This window comes from Andrena cerasifolii, chromosome 13 (assembly GCF_050908995.1).
Source record: "Andrena cerasifolii isolate SP2316 chromosome 13, iyAndCera1_principal, whole genome shotgun sequence".
Classification (NCBI taxonomy): Eukaryota; Metazoa; Arthropoda; class Insecta; order Hymenoptera; family Andrenidae; genus Andrena; species Andrena cerasifolii.
This window is the reverse complement of record NC_135130.1, coordinates 5,643,511-5,671,021: the sequence shown is the minus strand read 5'-3', so window position 1 is coordinate 5,671,021 and position 27,511 is coordinate 5,643,511. Positions and strand designations below refer to the sequence as shown.

The following is a 27,511-nucleotide window of genomic DNA, read 5'->3' as shown; positions in this document are numbered from 1 at the left end:
AATTTTAGTTGATTATTTTGCACGCGGCGCTGTTGCTGTTTGTTCTTCCGTTCGCCGGCCCTGCGCTTCACTTCACTTCGTAGACTTCGCGTTGTCTGTTGCGTGCGTCATTGCATGCGAAGTCGTGTCCGCCACGTGCAGCTTCTGATGTACATCGAAGTCTCTTAGTTTAATTTTTCGTCCTTTTCTTTATGCATTTTTGTGAACAATTACGTGAAGTGAAGTGTATATATACTCTGCAGTGGTAGTTTTATTCTCGACAAACGTTTCAGTGCGTTTCGCTTCTCTCTGAAGAAAGTTGTAAGTTGAATCGTTTCGTGTTGAAAAATCAGCAACTATTTAATTCCACCGAGAGTTGGCATTCGCAAAAGGAAAAGTTGTGCTTCTCCTTCGACGTCTAAGGTTGGTATCATATATATTGGCCGGTGAATTCGTTTTCGGGAACAGCGATCGAGAAAAAATCGGCCATCTGACGATCGTGGATTTGTCAGTTGGCCTTGCATTGCCCTCGCAAGGTTAGGTGGGGTAAGGGGGAACGCTGCCGGTTTCGCCTGAACCGAGCCATTTAGCTGTTATTTATTCTTAGCTTATAGTTGTGTGCGTTACGAAGGTATGCGTAGACCAGTACGAGATAAAGCTAACGAGGAAGAATCAATGTTCCGACCAATAAAGCTGCTGTTTTTTTTCGCAGCTAACGCACACCTATTCTGATGTGTGTATTTCTATGTAGACAGCTCGGTTTGGCCTACACGCCAGAAACGTAGCACTATCCCCACCACTTCTGGCTCACTCTTGTTCTGCGAAGGAGAGAGCGAGATGGAACGAGAGCGAGTCAGAAAACGTTGAGACAAGGAACACCGAGGCAGGCAAACTGTGTGGTGGGAGAATACCTCTCTCGAAACTCACCGGCCAATATTGGCATTTTCTTATTTCTGCTACACACTCTGGTGGCAAAAATTAAAGCAGACTAATCGGGTTAGCTGTCACATGTAATTGGCTGGATTGGGAATTTCGACTGTTTGATGATCGATTTTGTAAAATTTAACAGACTATTTAACGACAAAAATATTATTGCACTGTTTCAATACTTGTGCGACACCAGTCCTGTAACGCGATTGACCCGATTGCAGAGCTTACTTTAGTAGATGGCGGTCTCACAGTATTTCCCAATATCTGATAGCGACCTTAGTATCCCCCTAAAAAGGCTTGTCGATCAGGCTGGTACCGTTATTGGGACCACTGTGTATGCCTAGCGAGTCCCTTCTCGTATGACTGACATGTACGACGCCGCGCTGGCTGCACGCAAAAAGCTTACACGATATGGTTCAAAGGTCGTGAGACCGTCGACCTTTGGCATTGCCAGTCGCTAACCATCAACGAGATCGAACGGTAGTTCGTCCAGGCGGCGGGTCAGAGGCGAACTCGGTGGAAAGGAAAGGTAAGGAAATGCAATTAAGTGTATGTCTAGGTACCCCTCTATCACTGTGCAGAGGAATTTCAGCGTCGGGGGGTTATCGAGCCATCTGCTGTGGCAACTTTCTCGAAATTCCCACGATCCACGCGCGATCGGACTCCCTGTACGGCATTTGCATCCTCCCCTTGCGAATTTTCCTCCTTTGCGCTGTACTAGAAAGATTCTTGATTAATTAATGGCAAGCTCCAGTCGCGCATAAGGGGTTGTTAAATAGGCGTCAGTTTCGAGTATGGAGATGTTGATTTTGGGGAGAACATTGTGCGCAAATAGTTGCAGTGTTTTTTTTCTCTAATTTTGAGAGGAAGGAATGGCCCTTTCTTTGCACGAGGGGCAGGAAATGGATGTCGGTTCCGAACGGTAGGAAGACTCTATAGCCGTTCGCGGTTACTAGACAGCAGAACGTCGAGCCGAGGAACGGTTAAAATTTCATGAAGCGCACTTCGTCGTCGCGTTGATGAAACGTCGCGACCTTTGCTGTCAACTTTTTTTCCTACGTCCTTCCTCTGGCGACCCATTAATTTTCTATCGCTGACCGATGAGTTGAAAATGATTTGTCATTCCGTGCGGTTTCTTCGCCTGCAGAGGTGTATTCGCGTGGCCTAAACCCACCCTCGTTGAAGAACACTTATTGCGACCTCGTTTCCTGCCATTTCAAAGCTGATTAATCACAATTGTCTCGGCTGAATCCTTCTCTCTTCGTATTCTAGATACACATACTGGGATTCGCCCTATTATAAATTAACGCTGGAATACCAAATTCCGGCTGAGGCTAGTGCCGATGTCTCCTTCCAAGCTTTGCAAAGATAGATCTTCAATTAAGACGTCTAGACATTAAACTATGTCATGATGGGCTCTCAGGCGCAATAAACTCTTCTGTTTCATTATTCTGCTGTTATACAAATATTTTAAGTAAATGTCAGTGTATCGCGGCTTGCTACCTTCACATGTATATTGTACAACGACATCGACATAGTCGTCATCGACCCTTGCGCTTTCCGCAGTTCCTTCCGCGTCATCCTTAGCCAATTCCGCAATTAAAAATAAGGAATAATGACAGAGAAAGAAAAGAAAGTAGTGTAAAGACGAGGTTCAGTCGTAAAAGTGTTTTGCAACCTAACCTTATATAATCCTGTTCCAAAGTTCTAGGAACAGACTATATTCCAGAACTTGACAGCGAGGGCTTTGCAAAACTTCGAAACAGAATTTCTGAAATAAAACCTCTTGTTAGACTTAAAATCGAAAAGTGTTGCTCTCGACTCCCCGACTTGGAATCCAACACTATATAGTACGAAGCACTCAGCTTCCAGTTTCTGCCCATAATGTTGGCTCAACCATACACAGTGGTCCAGTACGAAACTGATAAGAAACAAGGACACCGTCACTCTAAATTCCATTTCAAAAGACTGAAAAAGGCTCCATGCGTCCGTTACAAAAAATGGCACAATAACCGAAGCTACGAGAGTACCACTCGACTGGTGCAAATAAAATGGTAACGAACGTTTGCAGGGAAAAATTCGAGGAATGTCGAGGTGTCCCGTCTGGTTCCGGCATTCGATAATCCGTCATTATGAAAATATTTGACGGGCCTTCAAAGAGGCGACCCAGACTGGTCGAGAGGTGTCTGCCGATTTAATGAAAACCGTCGGACAAACGAATAAAATTTTCATCCCGCCGCGGATGGGCCGACCTATGAAAAATTCGCGAGGCGACCGCGTCGAGTGGGGCCGAACGAATGAAAACAATTTAAGCCGATGAGAAGCGTATATTATTCTACTGGGAAGAGCTACAATTTCGCGGCTCCAAGGGAGGCAGTGTGCGGCAGGGTGCAGGCGAAAGTGTGGCGTGGAGCAGGTGAACAGGTGAATAATAAAACCTCGATTACGGAGCCATCGGGGGCTTGGCGTGAAAATTTTCTGCCAGTAGCTGCTGTGCCCTTTGTGAGTGGTCAAACAAAATGGAGGATAAAGCTATAGCAACGTTTCTGTTCTATAAATTGAGAAGAATGAGCGTGGTACCATGAAAGAGCTTGTCAGTAATTCTATTGTGAATTGTAGTGATTTAAAATAAATATTTCTCAAGCTTCGACTGTCTTTATTCAACCCTACCACCCTTATTCAAGCTATACAGTAGACAGTAAGTTATTCTGGTTGAAACTGAGGTTAAGGTAACTATTATCCGGGATCCTTTTGTACCCAATCATGTTCCCTTTTCTTTGAAATCTCTTCTAACTTAAAAAATACAATGCGGTTGTTACTAACGAGTATCCGCCTCGTTCCCTGGCACCCTGCTAAATGTATACTTAAAGTAAAAGCGGCGGCAGGGCTAAGAAATGCACTAGTTCCCAAGAAGGAAAGGAACAGGAAAAAGCGCTCTGTATCGAGGATCATTATCGTTAGCCGCGAGACCAACACACAAAACGTAGCCAGAGGGTGCGTTCGATCCCCTTTTAACGGGGGATGAAGCTAGTTAACCGATTAAAAGGGTTGGCGCTCGGCGTCTTCGAGCCGTCACGCTGGCAGACGTAAATCCTAATTATTATTTAAACCCCTCTATTCCACGGGCTGACCGAAAGTTCCTCGATGACCGGAGGCTTTGCACCCCGGGCGAAGGGGGTGGCTTTCAGCTCGCGGTGAAAGACCTTGGTCGTTTACATCGAGTCGCCCGTACAGCCGTTTTCAACTTTCCGGGCATGTGGCCAACCGAGATACCCTCCCGAGGTCCTCTCGTCCTTGAGCGTGCACAGAGGGGCGAGGATCACACCCTCCACGAGCCACCTCAGCCTCTCACGAGCTAGACCCTCTGGCCCATGTACACATCGAGGCATGTTCGGCGGCGTATAACTAATGGCGTGGCCACGGGGTTCGCTCTTCAGCCTGCTTTTTGACCTGCCAAGTGCCGAATGACATCGCACGCAGCGCGATTAATAGCTTCTGTAATTGTGTCAGGCGTCCTGAGCGACCGAAGGCGCGGTCTGGTGGCGATCGACGCGGCAGAATTGAAGGGACAGGCGTCAGGTTGATTTTTTGAGGAGTTGAAAATGTTGTGGCTGTTTCTATTTAGGGGAGAGATGAACATTGGATCTGGGCGAATAAATGGATGAATACAGAAGGTGTTTCCTGCGGGAGGGGTTACAGAGATGATTTTGGAAGACTACTTTTGAGGGTAGCTAGCTGTGTCAGGTGGAGCACAGTCAGGTGCTTGAGAGCAGTGTCATGGAAGATAAGATATTCCAGCTCTATTATACAACGCTTTTATCTCGCTATAACATTTTTGTACCTGCCAGTTTAAACTTCTACTTAACATGTTTCACCGCGAGATCGCTTCACCCCGAATTTGTGTATCGCGCTTCCCTCGTTAGTTGGGAGCCAGCCATTTTTCGGCCGCCTGGTCGCGGCCAGGCGTGCCGAGTTTTCGCGAGAATCTAATAACGGAAGCTGCTCATCGCGCGTTAACGATGTAAATTTAAAAGCCGACGAGGATATTTCACAGTCGTCGGGCCGTGGTGAATGGAGAGCGCCCCCGTAACGCCGACATCCCTCGCGCTCCACGAATTCTATTTACATTTAATCTTCAGACCGCGTTAATTCAGCATCCGCGGGAATTCGGGAAAAATCTGCCACTACGCCCCGTAAAAACTAATATTAGACGCCGGAGGAAGCTGGGAACACGCGACCAGCAAGTCACAGCCAACGAAACGCAACTACATTCTCAATTACGAAGCTAAAGAAATCTTAAGATCTGAAAAAGGTACCTTTGCCTCCCTTTGGGTAACAAAAAGGCTGGGCACGTTTTAAACTGAGATTTGGTAATCACTCACCATTCAACCAGACGAAAGTATGATTACAGTCGAAGCAGACTAGGGGTGCTTCATCCTCCCCAGCCATTTTCCTGTTGATATCTGCAGGGTGCCGAAACATTATATGGCGGGACAAAATAGGCAAATTCCTCGTGCCAGATGATGTGGGGATGTCTCGTACATTTTTTAAATGTGCAGCTTCGTGTTTTGGATACAGGTACATAGTTGAAGTGGCCATAGTAGATGCACTCACACCCGAATATTATCGAGATCGATGTAGTAAGAGGTTATGAATTTTATTTTGACCAGATTAAAGGAACTTGTGTGATTTAACATTGGAAAGAAAGAGATTATCGATAGCAAACATGTGGACACATATGTTTAATTAAAGTTAATAATTATTGCCTATCACGATTTAGCAAAAACGCGTCGTTGGGCACCGCCGAGGGAGGTTCTATCGCTACCAAAGCCACAATAATACTAAATACTCGAAGCGAACTACGATAAGGTCGCTGGCGGTTGTTCCGAGTTTCAGAATTTCAAAACAATCTGTGGTATATAGGTAGGACTAACGGGGGACACGGCTGGCAATGGAAATTCAGATTACGTCCTTACTTACAAGATTTAAGACAGTGTAGAGTAATAGAATCCACTGCAATAAATACACCAATTTGTTAACATTTCCTACTTTCTCTGCCTGCCTAAGAATTCCTCGATTTCACACAGCCTGAAAAATGTGCATAACTCTGCTCGCCCCATAACTCTGGAATCCCCGTAACACGCGTATAGCCGTTCCTGTGGTGGTCAAAGAGAAATTAGCAGGGCTTGAGGTAAAGTGGACCCTACGTAGGGATATCGTTCGCTCTTGCATGTATAATTAGTAGAAACTCGGGTCAAAGAGCTTTCGCCCTGACCCCGCCAATTCTGAGCGAATCGCCAAGGGAAGACGGAGCCTTGGTAATTTTATTTCGGGTAATGGACAAAGGACACGTCCAAATTGCTTTCTGAGCAAGTCTAAATGATCTGGATCACACTGTCATATCTATAATAATACCGCAAAATTTGATGCATGAAACATGAGACAAACCGCAAAGGAGGACCTCTGTCATTAAAACTGAGTACAAATGCAAAATAAATACCTATATAGGTATCTTTCAGATTGTAATGTCCAATAACATATCTAAAAATGATCAATTTCGACTTTATCCTGACCTACCCAAACTCTAGCCCACCCCTAACCCGAACACCCTAGCGACCTCAATTACACGCGTGGAAGAAAAGCGCGGGAAAATACGAACAGAGTAGCGCGCGCGAAAGAAACAAGGGCCACGGTTTCCTTGGTTATCAGCCTTCCTTAGCCGCGAAAAAAAGGTGTGAACTAGTCCAGAAAAAAGGGAACGTGGTTATAGATGCTCACAAAATGTGCCATCGAAGTTGTAGGCGCTTAGAGGAAAAAAGAGGAGGGTAGTAACCGGCGGTCCTCTTTGGCATCGGTGCTCTTCCGTCCGAGGCAAAAAGAGGAGCGAACAAGTGGTACTAGGAGAAAGACGGACGACGTCTTGGGTGCGTCTGCAAGAGAGACGGGCAATATCGTGGTCACCAGCGAGAAGGACTGGCGAAATAGTGCGTGCGAGAGAGATGGACGTTGTTGTTTACGCGTCGAAGAAAAAGGGGAGCCCGAGGCTGCAGCCTCGGGCGAAACTGGTTTTTTATCTGTGCTCGACGGAGCGCGAGGAAAAAGAAAGGTGTGAGCAACTAGGCCTAGCGAATAGGGGGAACGCTGCCGCGTGCGAGTGGAAGAGAGACGGCGGACCCTGCAGGTGCGTGCGCGAAGGACAAACGGAGTTGTACGCTGGAGGCGAAAAAAGGGAGAGAAGTATCGGATTTCATCGATGCTCGCTGGAGCGAGGATAGAAAGAGCGAGCAACTGGTGCTAGGAAAAGGACGCGCGAAGCCTTCGACGGTTAAAAGAAAGGCGAACGAAACTTAGCTGCGGCTGGGATCTTCGTAACACTGTAACCTGCTGCGAAACGATACCGATCGCGACATAACCTCCCGCGCGGTCACCTACGCGGCCGCCATGTCACCCGACGAGCAACGTTTATACGAAATTTAAAACTATTAAGCTAATTCTACCTGTGATGGTTATTGGTCCAGCAAGGAGCGGAGAGCTTTATCTACACTTTAGATAGCTCAATAAAGGTTAACGATCGTGAGAATGCTAACAGGAACACGACACATCTGAACTCCGTTCTCTCGAGTAATGGAAATGTGATTTGGCGCGCAAAATGGGGGCGACAGCTTCGACTCCCTTAACCCGCGATTTTTCAAATGCTCGCGGAGTAAGTTCGCGCCGATAACGTTAATGCAAGTAACTTGTACGCGGCGGGATAAAAAAAAATGGAGAAAGAAAAGAGGCCGACGCAATAGATAATAATTATTGTACGGTCGCGAAGGAAACGGAAGCTCGCGTGAGCGCGTGAGAAACGGATAAGCCAGGCCATGCTTTCTCTCTCTCTCTCTCTCTTTCTCTCTGGCGATGCATGCACGTAGCTGGCGCAATGAGCCGTGATAATGTTTATTTCCGTCGGCGTAGAAACGTTGTCGCGTTCGTTTCAAACGCAAATCCCCCGGCACCCCTATCGTATCTCGATCGTGGCCGAATTTCTAAACGAAATCCTCCCTCCCCGCTGCCTTCCCCGAAAACACGGGTTGGTTGAGGGAAAGAGAAAAAGAAACGCGACACGCCAGCGTTCCTCGCCAAACTGCCCCAACCTGTGCCCCCTCTTTCTGTATTTTTTTTTATTCCACTCTCTCCCTCTCTCTCTCTCTCTCTCTCTCTGACCGCGTTTCACGAACGATTCGTAGCGCACGAAGCGAGTATCAGGCCGAACCAGGCTGGCATTATTCATAGATCAGATGTAGATTCGTACATTTATAATGCACGAGCGTGACAGCTAATCAGCCACCTAAGGTAACGTCATAAAACGTCCAGATAGCGCTGGAAAATGCACGGCTCGCGGCCACGTCTGTATTGCGCGCGGTATTCGTATCGCTGTCGGGATATTTTTATGGATTGGTTTTCAAGGCTCAACGGAAATCTGAGTGCTTCGTGGGGAACGATATTAAGTTCTTCGACGACGTGATGTTACGCTCACAAGCTATTCTCTCGTACTTGCATATGCATACAGTGGGTGATTAAATTAATAGAGCCATAGTATGAAAAATATGTATCTTATGTTTCTGTACAAATGAATTTATCCAACCATGAATACTTCATAAAAAAATTTATAAGAATTCTGGTGGATCGGACAATTTGATCACCCACTGTACAGTCTCTCCTCGGCCCATTTTCGGAAAAATGAGGAGGTAGTTTACTAAAAACGGGCTAAGTGTAATTTTAATTTTTTTTTTAAAGATAGGGCCCTAGGGTGCTCTTCTGGGTAGGGGTTCTTTTTTCGGGGAAATGAAGAGATAGTTTACTAAAAACGGGCTAAGTGTTGTACTGCAGAAAGAAAAGTGTTTTGAGAAAATCATAATTTTTCTTTGAAGGTGGGGTCCTGGGGGCCTTCTAGACAGGGGCCCAGACGGCAACTGATCATCGGCCGCCTGTTAAATCCGCCACTGCTCTCCTCACTTTCATTCATCTAAGGAGAACCGTCGAGTATCAATAGAAGCAATACAACTCCCCCACTAAGCACTCTAATAAAAGTACAGGAACGTGACAAACTTATTTCCCCTGTCGCAGAAGCGATTCACCTCTCACCAACCCAAGAAACATTCAGAAGAATATATCGAGAGGGGAAAATGGTAGGAATATCTGGTCCCGATAAATACCTCGATCTAGCTGAAGAGACGATAAACGCTTCTCAGATAAGCGTGGTTCTCTCCCGATGTCGCCTGAAATCGCGGCGCCAACGAGTCCCAGGGAAATGAGCGACGCGCTCCCTTAAAGAGACGGGAAAGTCACCGTTTGCGATTCAAACGAAGTGCAAAAATCGCCGGGTAGGGAGGTATGCGCCGGTTGAAATACACCCTCGCGTAATGGAAATACTTTGTGCCGGTTCGTGTCGCGGGCGATGCCGATGGTATGCAGAGCCCAATGGAAAAGAAGCCAGTGGAAGCTTCCTTTTACTTTTTCCCTTGGCCCTCCCCTCCGCACGCCTCCTGCCCCCGAACGGAAACCACAAGCACGAGTGCGGGGGTGGTTACGGGTTACGTACACCTTCTGCCATCGGGTATTCCGATCTGCCGGCGTCTCGAGACTTTCTGGTAATGATTACCGCAGCGAAACGCAAAAGGAGGAGCACAATAACGGCCTCCTGAAACGTGTTACTGCATTGCGAGGTCCCTCGTACTTTTCGCATCGGGAGTCGTACCCGGGGTGGAATTTCATAAGACTAATTTGTTGACTGGAGATCGAATGAAAGGAGGCGAGGGTAGAGGGATGAAAAGCCTTGCCCTGAAAATTTCCACGAGATTGAATCAGCGAGACGAGATCGTTGACGTTATTTATGAGAAACTAATTAACCGGGTGGCGTGAGAAAAGATTGCCCGAGGAATAGAGGAAACGATACCATTCAGTTATTGTGTTTTCCAGGGAAGGGAATCGAGTTTTTTCGTTATACAACCAGCGTTGCAGGACAGAGCAACAGCTTCGGGAAAGCTCCTTATACTGAATATTGTATTGGTCATTCAAGTCAGATTTCCCCTCCTTTTCGAATGTTTTACTTGAAATTCAGAAATCTCAAATTTCACCCATTAAACTCGAACTCGTGCATACCAGTTCCGTGTCGGTTCAGTGCAGTCATTATCAGTAACCTTCTTGTGTCAGTGTGAACTGCGCCATTCCAAAACAGGGAAACGATATTTCACCACTTACACTGACAACACTGAACTATCACGGAACTGATATTTGTGAATCCGCCTTAAAACTAATCGAACTAAAATGAACTCTGTACCAGTGTACGCATTATTATGCTTCCATGACGAGCGAATTCATCCCACCCATTTCAGGGGTACATACTTTTAAAAGCCGAGTTTACTCGTCTTCCCCAGTTGGAGGGTTAACGTGCGCCATCCATTTCTCTTGACAGTACCCGAGCACAGTCGAAATAATTGATCTTAACCTCGTGTAGCCTCCCCAAACCTGGTCGGAATTCGTTTCCTCTCTAGCGACCAGTCCCAGCAAACTCGGCGGTTTGCACGCAACACGCGTAAAAAGCGTCTGGAGGATCCGTGCACGTGCCTGTGCATCGACGCTGGGAAAACAGAAGGTCCAAACAAGCCTAGATCCGCTGTCATCTTCGACAATCACGGGGCTGGCGCGCGTACGTGCAGCTCGGCAAATTTGCCCGAGCGAGGGTATCTCGGTCGGTGCGCGTGCTGCAAGTTGTGCAAACAGCCAGGCAAACAGCGTGGACGCGTGCTGCAGCAACGGAAAGAAAGTAAAACGCTGGACACACGATCCTACCCTTCTGTCTCCCTCTCTCTCTCTGCTCGTTTGCTTTGACCACATTTCCAGCCGGGCGCGGCACGTATCTTCTAATTAGTCGCAAACAGGGAAACGCTCGGTTGTCTCCCAGTGGTTGTGATTTCGCGCTGGTCCGCAGCCTTTCGGTTGGACAGTCGGTCAAAGTGGAAGATCCCATGCTGGAACACTGACCAACTTCGACAGAACGAACAGCAGGTGTTTAGTGGACGCGCTTCGCATAGAAAATAGTTGCGGGTGGTGTGCGTGGCACCGTGGCAGTGAAAAAGCTTGTTAAATACAACTGTGGACTCTGGAGGCCTGAGTGAAGATAAGACAGTAGGGTTGGTGGCCGAGAATCGACCCCAGAACCACTTCCAAACACCCCAAGTCCCGCGTCGAGGGAAGCTACTGTTAGTTTTATTTATACGGAGGGGGTTCCTCGATTCTCCGAGACACCTGCTTCCTGGCCACCTGAAGTTCCGTTTTATCCTGCGAAGAAGCCATTCGGGATTCCACTGTGACTGGCATCGACGATACAAACAGTGAGCGGGAAGGGAAAGACGCCGGGGAACGTTTCGCGTGGATACAGAGGGACGCAACGGGGTGGGTGAATTGCTTAATGGCGGGATATTACGGTATTCGAAAGATTATCCCCGACGACACTTCGTCGTAACGTTCTCATTATGCGCAATTACTTTCACACGCTTCCCCGTTGGCTGCGGCGCGAATTAAGTATTCATGACGCGTACGTCATCGGTAATCGGTCCCTCCGCTTCCAAAGAAATTTCCCCGCAGCTCGAGTTTCCGCGCTGGCCGCGGCTAATTGCCGTCGTATACGGCCGCTGATAACGCCGATAGACTGGCCCCCCGCCATGTTTGGTCGCGTAATTTGCAGGCGACGACGGCGACACGCGATTTTATCCACGGACAGGGAGCGAGACGGAGTGGAGGTAGCCGAAGGAGGCGGAATTGAAGAGAAAGAGTGGTCAAAGAGAAGAGAAGCCGATGGAGCGGGAAGAATAGCGTCGAAAATAGAACCACGAGGGGGTGCCCAAAGGTAGCAAGAAAATGGAATAGAATGGGTTGTCCACAGAGAACGCAGAGTTAAGGGAAGGAAGTTGAAACAATTGTGTGTAGTAGAGAGTGCAGTAGACCTGGAAACTAAATACAGAGGGGGAAGAAAAGACTGGGGAAAAGAGGGAGGGTGAAAGAAAGGGTAGGAGCTGCGGTTGTGGGACCACGAATGCCTCATTCCTGGTATCGACGCAATTTACTTCCTATTACCGAGGCTCGCTGGTTTAAGGAGCAGCGCGACGCTGAAAATACCCCCAATGAATAATTCAACGACAAAAAATTCAGCATGGCACCGCGGAGAGTGGCGAAAAAAAGGAAGAGCGGTTACGTAACGCGGAAACAATACCACGCGTGTCGAAGACCGAGGAATTTTGGGATATCCGGCGGCGCGCGGGGCAGGGTGGTTGGTTTCGTGACGAGCTGGGGCAGTCGATGAGCAGGAAGGGTGGAAATCACCCTCGTTTTCGCGAACGAGCCGCGCGAAGTTGCAACCCCGACGAATGCTCAGCGAGCAGAACGAGTCGGTTCGACGACTTGCGTAGGCGCGCGCGCGCGAGCTCGCGTGACTAGACGGCGTTTACGCATCGAACGCAACCCTGTCATTTTTTTCTCCCTTTCTCCCGGGGATCCCCGCGTCCACGCCATCAACTACCCTCTTCGCCGTCCACTTCTTCTTTGTGGGCTCCTAACGGGCGGCTTATGATTTCCTGTAATCACTATTCCTCGTTCTCTTTGTTCTTTCTTTGCTCTCCCACCCCCTACTGTGCTTTTTGCTTTTTTTCTCACTGGGAGAATTTGCTCCCTCTTCCTCTATATCCCCTTCTATGTTCTATAGTCCCTGTGTGCCATTCTGTTACTCGATGTCCTTCCACGGCATGCCCCTCTATATCCTTTTATCCCGTAGTATGCCCTTCTATAACCTTCTACATCTCTCCATGTCCCTACATCCTTCTAGATTTCTCTACGTCCTTCGATATCCTTCCACGGTTCTCTACCTCTGCATCCTTCCACGTCCCTTTACTTGCCACAACCCATCCCATCTCCCCCGGTAAGGATAACCCAACTACAGGTTCAAAGGATGGACCTCTCGGTGAGTACCAAAAGACCACCAAGGCAACGAGACGGGGCACCATTACATATAGCAAAGTATACAGCTGCACGTTCATCCTGGGCACAATTACGCGATCGCGGACCCATTCCACTGTCGCGTAGCATCCCCGTGCGCGAACGGGAGGGCAAGAGAGTGCGATAGCCGCGATTAGTCGGCGAGCATCGGTAATCAGCGACCCGATGAATCCTTCATTTCTATTCATTAGAGGAAGCAGTCGTATGTGTTGCGCTCAGGAGCGTACTGGCCCACGTAACGCATTGTGCCGGCTCGAGAGGGTAAAGCCGCCTCATTAATAAGTCAATGCTCATAATGCACGTGGGCTAAGTGGAGCATTAAGCGCGCGTGGGCCGCTATGGCAGAGCGTTTGCGAAAGAACGGGCTTCATATATCTCCACCGGCCGGTTTCCCGCCTTCCAGCCGATCATTTCCTTCCACTGGATTACGAATCCCGTGGCTGGACCGGACCGATTCTGCCAAGCATTCACCACTCAACTCATGCAACTGTGACGAGACATCCCGTTTGCACCGTGTCTAATGTCTTCACAATTCTAGTATACGTTTCATCTTTTCCAATACCCCTTTTCTGCTATAGGTATCCAAGGACAGAGGGTCGCCAGGCAGAGGCTGATCTCCCTGGAACAGCTTCGACGTCTTTCAACGCATATAGCTCCGAGAAACAGCAGACACCGTCACTTTCCACCGGCAGACGCGACGGAACGAGGTGCACGATGGCGCAGCGTGGCCAGTTCAATCCAGGAACGTAATACACCGAAATAATTTAACGGTGCCCCGGCTATTGGACGTAAAAAAGTATCCAGACTGGCCTGGTGCGGCTATAAAACGCAGCACGCGCCCTTCCCCCTCGCTGAGCAAAGGTTTAAGTATTACCTCTGTACGCCGGGGCGGATATAAGCCATCGGTTACACGCACGAATACTCTGGGACGCTACTCGATGTACTTCGGATTTAAATGGTCCGGCCGTATCCTGTATTCACGATGGATTTATTATTGAGAAGCACGGATTACTTTCAAGAGATACCAGCGAACAGAGGAGGGGGACAGAATGGCGTGGGTATCGCGGCACGCTTTATTTACGAGCAGAAAAATGCAGACACGAGGTATGGCCATCGAGCTTCGCCCTCCCCCCTCTCCGCGTTGGCCTATCCCATTTCTCTTTTGCTGCGGACTTCCCCCTTCCGCATCGTTCCCTCGTTCTTCATTTGCCTAAAAGACCCCTTTGTCCACTCGTCTTCCTCCTGCTTCACTTGCAACAGCTTGGACAGTCCTGTGTCCTATGGTGTGGCCTCTTGTTCCATCGTCGACGGCCAACGATCAGGCAGATGATGAGGGGAAGGTGATGGAGGCTTGGTTTCAAGGGCCCTGGACTTCGATAAGGAATGCTCAAAGGAAAGAACGCAAGGTTAATCTGTGTGAAATGGTTCAGAGCATGGTGGAGTCCCGATAAACCCAGGATCGCTTAATTCGACGTCTGTTTGGAACGATGGCTGCTTAATGGGGTGGTTTTAGATGTGAGGTTTTATCTCGAAGTTGCTGTTTGTGTCATTCTGAATGCGAGTGCGAATGAATGTGGTATTCGAATTTTTGGTGGTCGAGACTTTTGTACCTTAGTCGTGTGTAGACTAAGGAGGGGTTGATTATTTAGTAATTGATATCAGGAGGATTTTGGAAACGACTTAATATACAGAGGACTCGAGAAGCTTGATAACTTTAAATATTCCAGTGAACCTTGTACCTTGAACTAGGCGATATCGCATCCTGGCTAAAGAAAGTTTAAAAAATACTTTCTAATTCCTATTTTTCCCTATAGTATCAAAATCCCACTCTCAGAAGATCTCCAAAAGTGACCAACACTTGACAGTAAGCAACTCCACAATTAGTTCAAGCTGAGTATAAGAAGTCTATCGCTCACAGCATTCAGATTCCAAGCTGGGAAGATCTCCAAAGTGTTCAGAAAGCCCTTCGCTCCACGATAAATACCCATGACTCTCCATATCCAGCTTCGTCTTGCCCACCAGCATCGAGGTACATCAGAATCTTCAACTCTGCCACCTCCAGCTGAAGCGCGACAGACTCGACCTAACCCAGGCCGCTATCTAGATTCCTTCAGCAGGACGTGAAAGTAGGCGCATCAGGAAACAAAAGGAGCATTATTCGAGACAAGCCAGAGACGTCTCAGACAGTGTGAAATACGTGGAGGCTACGACCGGTGATAGATGGCCTCGAGTACCATTAACACCGTGTTAGAATGGCGGGACAGCAGAAAGAAGACGTGGCGAGGCGAAAAATCTGGATGTCCCTATTGTTGCCTCTCCGTTACACGTGAAACATCGACTCTCGCCACGATAACGACCAGCGAACCTGCGGTAATCGATAACGAGGCGAAGTGCACCGCTACCGAAAAACCTGCCGGTCGTATCACACGAAATTCTTAGGATGCCCGAGTAAAAATGGCCTGATACCTACCTAGGAATTTCTTTGACATGTGACACTGTCGAAGGAGATTCATTGCTACCAAGTTGGCGCGAATTTTCACGGCGAGCGCCCCGAATTCCGTGCGAGATTCCAGAGTTGCAACTATGCTCGAAAACTTGCAAAGTATGGTATTGTCGTCGGGGTTTTGCGATACACCTAGGGGATTCACGTTTCTCCCGCTATACCCGGAATTCGAGAATAACGTCGGAACAGCGAGCTAGGTGAGTAAATTTCGGCGACTGCGTAATTTTTTCCAACGCCGCCAGCTGGATCAACGGTCGCTATGGTAAAGCAAAAACGTTATCGCGGCCAGAGGGCCATTACAGGGGCTGGGAAAAAGAGGATAACAGCCCGGCGGAGATTAATGGTTAAGCGTCGTCAGAGTACGTCAAAGTCAGAAACACGTATTCGGGACCTGGTTCGTAACCAGGCCATCCCACTGGCCAGCAACGCCAATTTTTTTCCGTCCGTTCGGCATCGCTGGGTGTAAATGCAAATTTTTTCTTCGACACTGGAACCGTGTCACACACTTTCCCGCGCACTCCCGCCAGAAGCAATTTTTGCCCGCCGGAATATCTGCCTCGAATTGACTTTTTGGTGCCCCCAGAAAATAGGTATTTGAGGACGCAACGATGTGCACTGCCCTCTGTTAAAACGAAATGGTGATCTGGCTTTGAAATTTGGCCAGGAACCGCTGCTCCAGGGAATACGCGCTGGAGCGCGGTGTAATTTATGCCGCTGAAAGTCGAAACAGCGTCTACCGATGAAAGTTCCACGGAGTCCTTCGTGCCTGTGCAGCTCGAGAGTAGCCACTGCCAATAAAAAGAGAATAGTGGGGCCGGTTGATTGGTTTCCAAACCGACCAATTATCTGCAGGCCGGCGATAAATAATCCTCGGTTCATACTCCACCCTATTTCATCTTTTCCAGAGTCGTTCTCGGTCGACGGGGCACCGAAGATCGCCGCTTCTTTATCATCCTCCTACGAGGAGGCAGCAGAGCTGGGCCAAGAGAGGGGCCTCGTGTAACCATTTGTAACGGGACGAAAGAAATAAAAGGGACAGGTTGTCGGGGAGCTTAAAATGAGTAGATTTCGGTGGTAAAGCCATTAGGAGACTGTGTTGTGACAAGTCCCTTGAATCGACTTCGTTTGTGCCTCTGTTGGCGCCAGGATGCGACAAACTGTGGACTTATGGAAATTTCGGACAGAGTGCCATCTAGTTGTGTCTCTTTATATATTAACTTGAGATAATATGCAGTGGTACATGGGGTGTTAATCTGAATCTTCATGTGGCTGGAGCTCTCATAGTTTTGGGATTCAAAGTTGGTACTATACTAATCGAATCCACCATAATTCTACACAAGACGTTTTCCTCGACTTCAAACCTCTACCACCACCGGGTGGTCCTAAACAGAGTTGTCCCAAAAGAGCAAACGTCGACCATCCATGCTCGACCAAACGTTGCTGAGATTCCATCAGAGAGACAAGAACCTGGGCCCGAGCACACCGATAAATCCCCAAGATCCTGGAAGCAGATTTCGTCGCGTCCACGACCACACCTGCACCCTCCCCGCGCCCAGGCAGAGCACGCGGCTGGCCGATGCACTTCCGTTTCTTTCCGTAGGAGGCGCCTAGGCCGCCCCATAAATCCGTTCCCACCAACAGACTCTATAAATATTTGGACCCTCTGCCGTCGCTATATCCACTCGGCGTGTCGGGGTGCAAGGCGCAAGAGGCGGAGGAGCCGTTGAATATCCGAGGAACACTCTAACCCTCTCTCTGGGCTTAATTAAGCCGTCAGAACTAGCGCGCAGCATCCGAGCACGTGGCCATGTCAGATTTCGGGTATAGCAGCCGGAATCGTGCAGCCAGCCAGGGCCGTTAAATCGAGAGGCATCTGTTTCCGGATTCACCGCCCGTGCCACTGCCCGTCTTCCTCGGTTGTCGTTCCAAATTTCCCCCAGCCCTTTTTCCACCGTCCCTGCCGCGCATCTGACAATGGGCTACGAAGGCTCCTCCACCTCTCAGAATTAATTAAATCGTTAGAGGCGTGGACACACGATTGTCCTTGTTGCCATCAGATTACAGGTAAACACTGGGGTGAACGTACATCCTGAAAAGATGGAACTTCGGAGAACAAGCTTCCCGATCCTGCCTTTGTGGCCTGCTGCCCTTCCCAACTGCGGGAAATTCGCGATGGGGAGGCACTGTGGCTTGGTGGTGGCTCGTTGGAGGCTTTTTCGACGATAGGGGCTCATCTGATGTGGGTGGGTCTGAAGCAATAGGGGAATAGAGGTATACAGGGCAGTTGAGGTGTTTCACTGTAGAAACTGTTAACAATTTCACTGACGCGGGCGCGTTTCCACGCTGAGGGATGTGCATTCTGTGTTTTTAAAGTGATACTGTAGGCGAAAAAGAGAACTTCAGGCAATGGGACTCGGACTCAAGATCGGCGAGTCCTCTGCGTACTGGTCCGATGTCACTGTCTTCCGAGTTCTACAAGTACCGAGCTAACGAGGGGTGTCACCTCTGCCAATCGCACTGTAGCGATATAGTTCTATACTCAGCTATACTTCTTGGAAATCAAAAGTGTTTACTTTGAAAACAAGCGATGCAAGGAATTCACTTTTTACGGTTTATGCAAAGCTTGCGTCAAGGTGTTCCGATGGAGACCCTGAACACTTGGCTACCTATGTCCCACTGCTGTGCCACTGTCCTCACCCCTACCGTTCTTACTTCCAGAGTCATCCAACTTTCAGAGAAACTGGGTCAATTTACCTAGGACTGCTTTGACTAAGCTATATCATTTTCCCCGTCACGACCGCCACCGGCTCAAAAGATGCGGCAGTGGATATTCGACGGGGGATCCGTTCGCCCCATTGGATCATTTTGAATGGAAGTTATGCATGGCCAGGCGCAAAAACACTCCTACGGTTTATAAAATCGTCGTCGCGGCCCCCGGTGCATAAAACTCTGCTTCGAAAAGTTTGTCCATTACATGGTCGGCTCGACAGAAATTTTAATCAAACTTTCAAATGAGGTTTCGCGAGAACTTCTTACATAAGCTATCGAAAACGTGTTACTGCCGCCGCGACATGACGTTCTGCCCCTATCCCCTTGTGCATTATACGATCGCGGCATTATTATGTTATAAAATCACCCGGCAGACATCGAGCCGCGCAATGTGACTACGCGGCTGCTCGAACCAGTTACCTGTTATCAACGATCGCGAGAAGCAGCAGAAAATGTGGTTCTTCGTTCGTTCGGTATTTGAAATTACATAAAGAAGTTGACTCGCGTAGATCGGAGAGGGAAGCTCGAGCCAGTGGCGAGTTACGTAAATGCATATTGGAGCAGGTATAATAGTTACAGGTTCCCGCGGTAAATCAAACTCAAAATTCCCGCTCCCTGTGGGAAATGCTAATATCCAAACTACCGTGAAACCTCGTTAATCCGGATTCCCGTGTAACTAGAACTCTCCTATTCAAATTAATCCTCTGTAACTGATTACTGAGTTTTATTGTACCCGTGACAAGGCGATACATCAAAGCGGAGAAGTTACACGGGTTACGTTAACTTTCTCTAGAACCGCAATTATCTGCGAGCTCTGCGAGCCAAAATTCTCTAGGAGGTAGACAGAAAAATTACTCCAACGAAACGCAGCGTTGCAACTACCTGGATACCACCAAGACAGCCGCTCATCAAAGCTCCATGTCTAGTCGAATTATAGTTTAGAGATTCGATTATCAGCACTGACATTGCCCAATAAGACACACTGGTGAGCGGTTAAGCCGATTATTACGTCGCACTGTAATCAAATGCATGAAATTTAACGTCCCTCATCCCGTTTGTACCTCGTCCATCATCCCTATGCCGCGATTGGAGCTGCACCGAGCTTCGTCCGTTCGAATTTCGAAAGCGCTTCTGTCGGCGAAAAACCATGAGAGGTGGGACGGCAGTGGTGAGGCGGGTGAAGTCGGCAGCGTGTAGCGCGGAACCGATAAAAATTTCAGCGTACGTCGCCCCTCGTTGGGGGCTCGTTTCGCTCTCTAGCGCGGCGCGTCTTCGCCGCTTTCACGTGGCGGCACAGAAATTACCGGCTGTTTGTTGTCGGCCGTTAAATAAATAATACACGGGTCGTTAGGTTCCCAGAGGAAGGTGCTCGTCCCCGGGAGGCCAATCGATGCCATTCCGCGGCGAGCTTTTCGTCACGAGGACACGCAACGCCGTCCCCTTCGTCAGCGACGTCCCCGGGGTGGAGGCGACGGAGAAAGGGATGAATGGGAAAACTTGAGGAAAGAGAATCGATCTTGAGACGGCGGGACGGAATTCTGACGACGTGTAACGAGGCGTCGAGTTCGCGATGAGTTTGTCGCTATTTCGCAGTTTGAAGGACTGGACGGCGTCGACGAAGCGGGGACTTGAGAAGAGAGTGATGGTGATGGTGAGTGAGTGAAAAGGCAAACGGTGGAGGAAGATTGCAAAGATTATTTTGGGGGTTGATGTGGAGGGTCTGGTTGTAGTGGTGTTTTGGTTGATGTGGGTGGTATGAGTGGTGTAGTTGGTATAGGTGGGTTAAGACTACCTTAACTGTCAGATACTTGGAACGAAAAGACGCTGACTAATTCCGTGGAACAACACAGTGGATCCCCAGTTTCCTGCTTCCCGAGTTGGAATAAGAAATCCGGCGATGAGGATTCGCTAAGATTCAGCTGCCAGTGGCTCCAAGCGGCCCTTTCTCGTCCAGATGGAGCTCCAAGTAAAAAGTTATCTTGGCTCGTCCGCGGAACTTCCCTGGAATCGTCCAATTACCGCAGAACGTATTAAGCTAATTAAAACGTCTGAGGAGCATCAGGCGCGCAGGGAACGCGAAAGAGTCGCGGCTGAGGGAAGGAAATCGCGGCCGCGGTGTAATCGACTCAAAGGGAGATATCGTGTCGCCACTTTGTCGCGATTAAGTGCTCCACTTTCGGACCACTTCGCGTATTACCGTAATTGATTAATGGTTTCGAGTGCGGAGCTTCAAGTTCAAAGTTGCGCCACAAGGAGCGGGGCAAAATAAACGATACACCGATGATTAACGAGAGAAGTGGAACAGGTCCTCGAAGCAGCCCGTTCATTCTAATCAGAAGGGAGCTCCACTTGTTCCGGAGACCTCTATCCTTGATTAGCGCAGCAGCTCGTTAACGGGCGAGCCGACAAGCGTTCCCTGCCGAATCAATTAACAGAAGGACCCCGAATTGGCAACGCGCCTGGCAATTATCGCGTCCCGGCGCGCATTGTGCGTGTCTCGGCTGCGAGCCGCCGCGTCGCACCCATAATTTCGCTGCGTGGACAGCGAAGTTTGCGGCCTGATTGGCCATTGGGTGTTGGAATAGCGCTAATTTGACAATAGAAAGTCGACGGGGAATCCTCCTCCCTGGAGTTCGGGCCCCAAGCAAGTGGATTACAGTAAAGGAACACACCAAAGGAGCTTGGGAACTTATAAGAATTTGGAGTTACGTTCACCTAGGCGGCGCCACCATCGTGGCGCCCCGGCCATGAAATCTCCGTTCCCCGTGGAGGAACGCGAATTGTTTCCGGGTCGGAACGGTTGGAATTGTCGCCAGGATTGGGTGCGAGTGAACTTTAAACGCAGTTAACGGAGGGATTATAGCGAGTAAATGAAAAAGTTAGCGTGGTAATTGGAGCTCGGCTGACGAATTCGGTAGCGAGGAATTGCTCCAGCGCCCTGATCAAATTCAACAAATGTCCCTGCTCGCGGAATAGTCGACCGGGGAAACTTTTGTTTTTCCAAAGCTGTCGCGTGGCTACTGGCTGGCGCGTGAACTATTTTAACGAGCCTCGGAATCAGCCTTGTAAATCTCCTTTCTTCGAGCGAGAAGTTCTCGTTAGCTTGGACAAATTGTGGGCAGTGGCACGAATTACCAGCCTCCTTCGTGAATTTCATCGCCAGGGCTACGAAGGAAGCTGTGATTAACTTCGCTTCGCTTCAAACTTCATTGCACGCTTCCGACTTATAGTCTGTCGCGCGGAATCATGTTCTGCCTGGTCTCATCTCGAAATACAAAATTGAAGCTCACGTGTTTCGCTGTTATTAAGCGCAATTACGTCGACCGGGTGGTCGACGTCACACTACATAGTCCACCACTCGCCACCATTTCCCACTTTCTGCTTCTTATTATCATTAATAACGCAGCGGGGGGACGCCATTAATTCACGCGCGACGCTCCTACAACCCACTCAGCGTAACCTTGACTTCCCGTCGGCCATAAATAATCGGTCAGCGTGTCGCTTGATAAACCAATTCGCGGCGATAACCCCCGCCAGTGTCAGGTTCACGTGGCCCCGTCCCTCTCAGCTTTCCCGCACGGCTAACGAGCCAGACGATCCAGACAAATTTTCGCGCACACCGTGGCCCGGGGCCCGAGGAAATGTGGCGATACGTGGCCGCGGTTCCCTTACACGGACCACTGAACTGACAGCGACCAATTAATAATAACGAGAGGACGTTTCAGGATTACGAGGAAATTATCGCTTTTAACCATGCTGTGCTGGGCACCGCCGAACATATCATCGGCCAGACCATTAATCCATACCCTCTCCTCGCTCCATTGCAATTTCGTACGGCGGACGCGCGCGCAACACACGACACCGGACATGCACCCCCGCTGATTTAATTAGACAAATCGCTCTGTCTTCTGGAACGAGGGACCTTTCACCAGCTCGTCTGGCCAGTGGCATTAAATTTCAAGAGTACTCTTGATCAACTTAATGAGTCCAGGCTGCTAATTGATGTTGCATATAGCAGGCAAGTGTAATTTTGGGTGAGGTCCCTTTGGTGGTCGTTTCTAAGAAGATTATGCGCGAAGAGGAAGCTTGTGTTAATAAGGAAATCGCATGATAGAATTGAAGTCTCGCTTTCATTCATTGAAAGGGAGTCAAGTGGTAGTTGAAGATCAGAGGAATTTGGTGTAAAGTGCTTCTAAACAGAAAAACGAAAATGAAAATCGTCTTCCATCTTTACTGAAGCTGTTTTAACAATAAATACAACCTAGTATCAGTGCGTGCATTTTTAATCTCCCAAGGTAACTGCTCCCCAGACCTCACCCGTTAATAAACTCCAGAAGCTTGAAACATACCACCATAAAACAGTCCACCTAGCAAACGATATCCCAGAAGAAGATGCACGAAAGTGGATTCACCGACGGCTTTCGACCACATCCACCCGCACGAGCAGCCCCCTCGCCCAACCCGTGGCGGGTTACGCGTGGAACATCCGCGATCCCGTCGCGACCAGCGCATTCATTTCGCTCCGCGCTTTTATTTGCGAACGCGGCAGAAACAAACGGACCAGCGCCGGGGCCAGGTGAATAATTAGTGCGCTGAAAATGAAAGTCGTCCGGCGATATTTGCTGCCGGCCTGATCACCCACCCCCTCGCTTTTCCGCCCTTCTGTCGCTCATTCCCCCTCCGCTGACCCGCGAGCTCACAATTTCGGCTTTATCGCAATTTCATTGGCCCCTTTTCATTGGCGGAGCGTGGATAATCTGGTTAAACGGTGAGCGTAGGTACTCTGGCGTACAGCGATCGATCGAGATTCACCATTCGATATCTGTCGGATGTTCGCTCCCCCGCTTCCACTTCATCCACCAGTTGCCTCTCTATCCACGCATATCTGTGTTCATTATACCAACGGAATTCCGACGCCGCGTATTAGGCGGGCAGGAGATCGTTCAGTTTTGTAATCGTATGAACGGCGATCGCCGGGAAACGCGGTCTCCTAATCAAGTGAAACGATAATGAAACTATCTCGATAACGCCCGCACAACGGCCACCCGGGGCGAACGGCCCCCGTCGATTTGCATTGGAAACATTTTTTAACAGGCTTCACCGTGGCAACGGGCTCGCGAGGGCGCAAGTTTGCGGCAATTTTGCCGCGCGGTATTTTAATTTAATTTTAATAATTCCTTCCCATTCCTTTTAAATAATGGGTACACATTCTGGGATATTCCTCCGCGGCTGGGTCTTCGCGCCCAAGTTTCATGCATCTTTCATGACGATCCGCCGCCGGAGGCAGGAAGAGCACGGAGGAGGAAGTTAACAATGGCCACCGTGACGCTCGCGTTGCCTCGCGACGATAAGAAGTGTATTTTCCGCCCCAAATCGCGAGCAAGTCTTTAATCATATCATCCTGCCGACCAGGCAGAAGAAGCATCCGCGATGGATGATTTGTTGCGCTCCTTGATCCGCCTTCGTGACTCTCAGTCGCCGATGAAGACTTTTAATGAATTTGCGGGTGGGGGAATATTTTACTGTGAACGAATAGGGTTCGTTAAATTTAATCTATCAATAAGAAAATCGATAGAATTTTAATAGTAAACTCGCGGCTTCGGTTTCATATTAATTATTTTGTAACTTTATCGAAGAAATACAGAAGCGGGGACTATTATAGGAAATGGGAGACGAATGGTCACCTTACTGTTACTGCTTCCTTATCAGAAAATGCTCGCAGGATATTTATTTGACTCTAACAAATAGTCGTTTGAAAATTCATAAAAGAAGAGGATCTATTCTTTACTCTGTTCACTCGGATGTCCTTCAAAGAAGTTTCTAATGTTTACCGAACAGCGCGTCGACAATTTTCTAAACGTCTAAGTGAATAACAGTACACGAGGCAGTAAACATTCTAGCAGATCTCGAAACAATGTATCCAGCAATAATCGATACAACGAACGCGTTCTAAACAGCGACTTTCACGACCCGCGACTCGAAGCCACGGAACAAAGGAGCTACGTTTCCCTTTCACTGCCACGTCTGTTTAATTCATCTCCCGCTAACATTTGCCGATGGTTAATTGAAATCGGCAGGATCGGGGATCCGTGGTGCGCTGAACAATACCCACGTCGCGAAACAGAATGTTACGTCAACGGGGAAAGGGGAATCCGAAGTGACTTTTACGCTGCCGCGCGTTTAAGGTTAGGTTGCAAAACAATCGACCGAAGCACACCTTTGCGCTATAGTATTCTATGTATAATTTCATTCTTCTGCGCGAAAAACCTAAGTAGGCTAAGTAGACTGCAATCTAGGGCGGAAAATGTTGGGCGATAGAAATTAAAAAAATTTTAAACACAGAGGCTTAATACCTACAACTTTAAAAACAATTCTTTTTTTATGTACGAAATTACTAAATTAGCAAACTCATATGTGAGTTTTCATATTTTAGAATACACATATATTAAAATAAACTTCATAATTTTAAAATTATCTCAACTCTTTTAAATGAAAATATTTTATGATATTTCATAGAAAGGGCAGCAGACGCTTGTTAGCCTGAGGTCACCAAATGAAAATAATAACAACAAATTTGACACCGTGCACTTCGTTTTTATGGATACGTCACTCACACAAGAAGTAACATGTAAGGTGGCTCCTGCAACGCCTTGTACCTTAATTAAAAGCGATTGCAAGAATATTTGCATCGAAGACTTGACTTGTAGGAAATGAGTCCATAAACAAAAAATTTTTTTACCTTCCGATCCCCCCTTCCATCACTAGAAGGATTAACGAGCAAGTTGGGTGGTTTTCACATTTTTCCTAGCCCTAAAGTGTTTTTCCAGTGGTCTGGTGCGCGCTCACCGCGCCCGACCGCGTACATTTGCGTTGCGGTTTCGTCGACCACGGGCTACGGATGCCTTCCGAACGCTTGGACGCGATGGAACACGGTGGCAGGCGGGGGTAGCGGTTATCGAAGCTCAAGACGGGACGATAATGTGTCTCTATCTGGCCGCAGACTTCGCCTGTCACCGTGCAGCTAGAGTATCTTGTTCTACGCTCCATTACACGATGAATGGAATATTTACATGCAACGTAATTGACATGCAGTCGCGGACTTGCTTGCTCGATCACGCGACCTGACGTATTCCTCGCGGTGATTTGTGCGGCTGCGGAATGAGAGATGACGACGGTGAACGCTGGGGTGGTTTGTTCTTTGCTACTACTGCTGCTGGGATGAGTTTGGATTTTGTGGGGTTAGGGGTTTGGGTCGCACTGCTATCAAGGAATCTTGAATGTGATGTGCCCCAGTTCTGGAGGAGGCAAGATTTGTAGAATAACAATAGGTTTGGAGGATGCTAGGTGTTTGATGTGGTTTTATGGACTCTCAGGTGTGGAGTATGGAGTTTAAGGCATGTAGCTGATCTATTGTATGGAATTCTAGGTCCAGAGTGCGCTGGTTTTGCACTGTTTTCATTTCATTCAGTCCTAGATGTAGAGGTCTAGTGGTTTAGAACAGTAATTTAATTTTGCAAAGTCTCGGGGTTAGACTACCCCAGATGAATTTTAGAGTCCTAGGTCCACAGCACCCTGAAGGTTTAGACTACCTCATTTCTATAGAATCCTCAGCATACAGCATTCCTAACCTATACAATTCTAAGTCCGCGTAACTTTGTACTAACACATCCTGGCCCCATACAGTTCCAAGTCCACATTAACCTAAATTCCCCTGTTTTACGGAATTCTAGTCCTGTAATTAGTCCCAAGAACCAACTTCCATTTTTCCTCAACTATATTGTACCGCTACTTACATGCCACGACCAGGAAAGTCGTCTCGTGAAGCAACAGATCTAGACACTTACCTGAAACAAACAAAAAGGACACACAATTAGAAATCTGCCCCGAAGCTACAGGAATGATCGAAGCCCTGTACCGTTCTCACGCCACGGCTCGCTTTCGCCGAAAACGCATTCGTCATCATCAAGGGTATGCGCCCCGCTCCCAAAACGGCCGGCCGTTGGTTCGAACAGAAAAACAAGCCCAGCCGTTTCATTTGCATTTCGCCACGCAACAGAGAGCCACACGGGCTTAATTAAGCGGCGGGCGGAGTGAGGCGATGAAGACACGCTCGTACATCCGTTATCTTTTCGAGTGCCTCCACCCACGACCGGGGTACAACTCGTCTATTGTTCCTACGGGGCTAAACGGGCCATTATCATTATTCATAAACGACGTGGGTTTGTTTGGTTACCAGGCTGGGGAGGCAACCTGAGCCTGTACGTGCATTCGTAAACGCGGAACGCGGCCACGGAAGCGCTCTGATTCCTGCCGCAATCCCCGAGAAGCCGTGTTTCACACCGCCATTTTGAGGTCGCGCAAACCACAGGGCTATAAAAATGGCACTGACCAAAGATTCCAAGTCACCTATCAAAGGTATTCCAAATAACACAGAGTGGTGGACTGAAAGTTGGGCACCTGAAATGATCTGCAGCCTTTTAGGTATGACTCCTGAAGACCTAAAGCTGCTTCTGAAGACATTAGAACTGAAGTATATCCTCAATCTCGACTATGCGAACTAGACTACTCTACCGCAATAGTGGGTTAGGACCTATGGATCAAGAATTACAGGATGACAGATATACCCCTTCTACTAGGTTATTCATGAACAGAACCCCTTGATGAGGGAACTTCCAATGACCATTCTCGTGAATTCCAAGGATTCCGTTCGCCCGCGGTGCTGAATTTTCTGATTCGCCGCAGATTTCCAGGCCAACCGTCCACCCGGTTTGAAAATCCATTCCCTCAGCGATCACCTATCCCCGATCCTGACAACCATCCAGCCCCGATATCCGTTCCCATCGACGTCAACGACGACCACGGAACGCGGGCATCGATCCCACGGGTTCGTCAAGTTCGATTACTCGTTACTGCAGAATCCGTCTCTCTCGTCCGCCCAATTAAAATTCATTTACCAGGCCGGCCATTACAACCTGCCCCCCTCCCCCGACAATCCTTTATTTTTATTCGTGTCTGAAGGGGCTCGTTACACTGTCCTAACCGGGTGGCAATTAATCACGAACGTTTTAATAATCCGCGAGTATCGAACGACGTCCACAGGGCGACCCCGTGGAGCATCCTCCCCATTTAATAATCGTCACCGAATTTTCCCTCGCGCCGCCACCACACCCGGTTCGAGTCCGGAGCCAAGGGGGTGGGTCGCGACGAGATGGACAAGCAGTGACACGCGCGTGGATAATTGTCCGTCGAAGCGCGTTTCACAGGTAACCGAATCGCTGTCTTTCCTATCGTAAACAC

The 27,511-nt window shown here is 48.6% G+C and overlaps 1 protein-coding gene and 1 long non-coding RNA gene across 5 annotated transcripts in view; one reads left to right on the top strand and one right to left on the bottom strand.

The window, feature by feature from the left end:
• The window catches only part of Sli (slit guidance ligand), a 473,757-nt gene that overhangs the window by 272,463 nt on the left and 173,783 nt on the right, over nucleotides 1-27,511 (bottom strand). The window contains exon 1 of one of the 4 annotated variants that reach the window (XM_076825315.1): nucleotides 5,292-5,395. The exons of the other annotated variants lie outside the window; for them this stretch is intronic. The gene's annotated coding sequence lies outside the window, so the exon portion shown is untranslated. Of the gene's footprint in view, nucleotides 1-5,291; nucleotides 5,396-27,511 lie in introns of those variants that run through there. 4 annotated transcript variants of the gene reach the window in all.
• On the top strand, nucleotides 1,193-5,409 carry LOC143375824 (uncharacterized). Its single transcript, XR_013086988.1, has 3 exons — nucleotides 1,193-1,438; nucleotides 5,049-5,221; nucleotides 5,303-5,409. It is a non-coding gene; the product is annotated as an uncharacterized LOC143375824 (long non-coding RNA).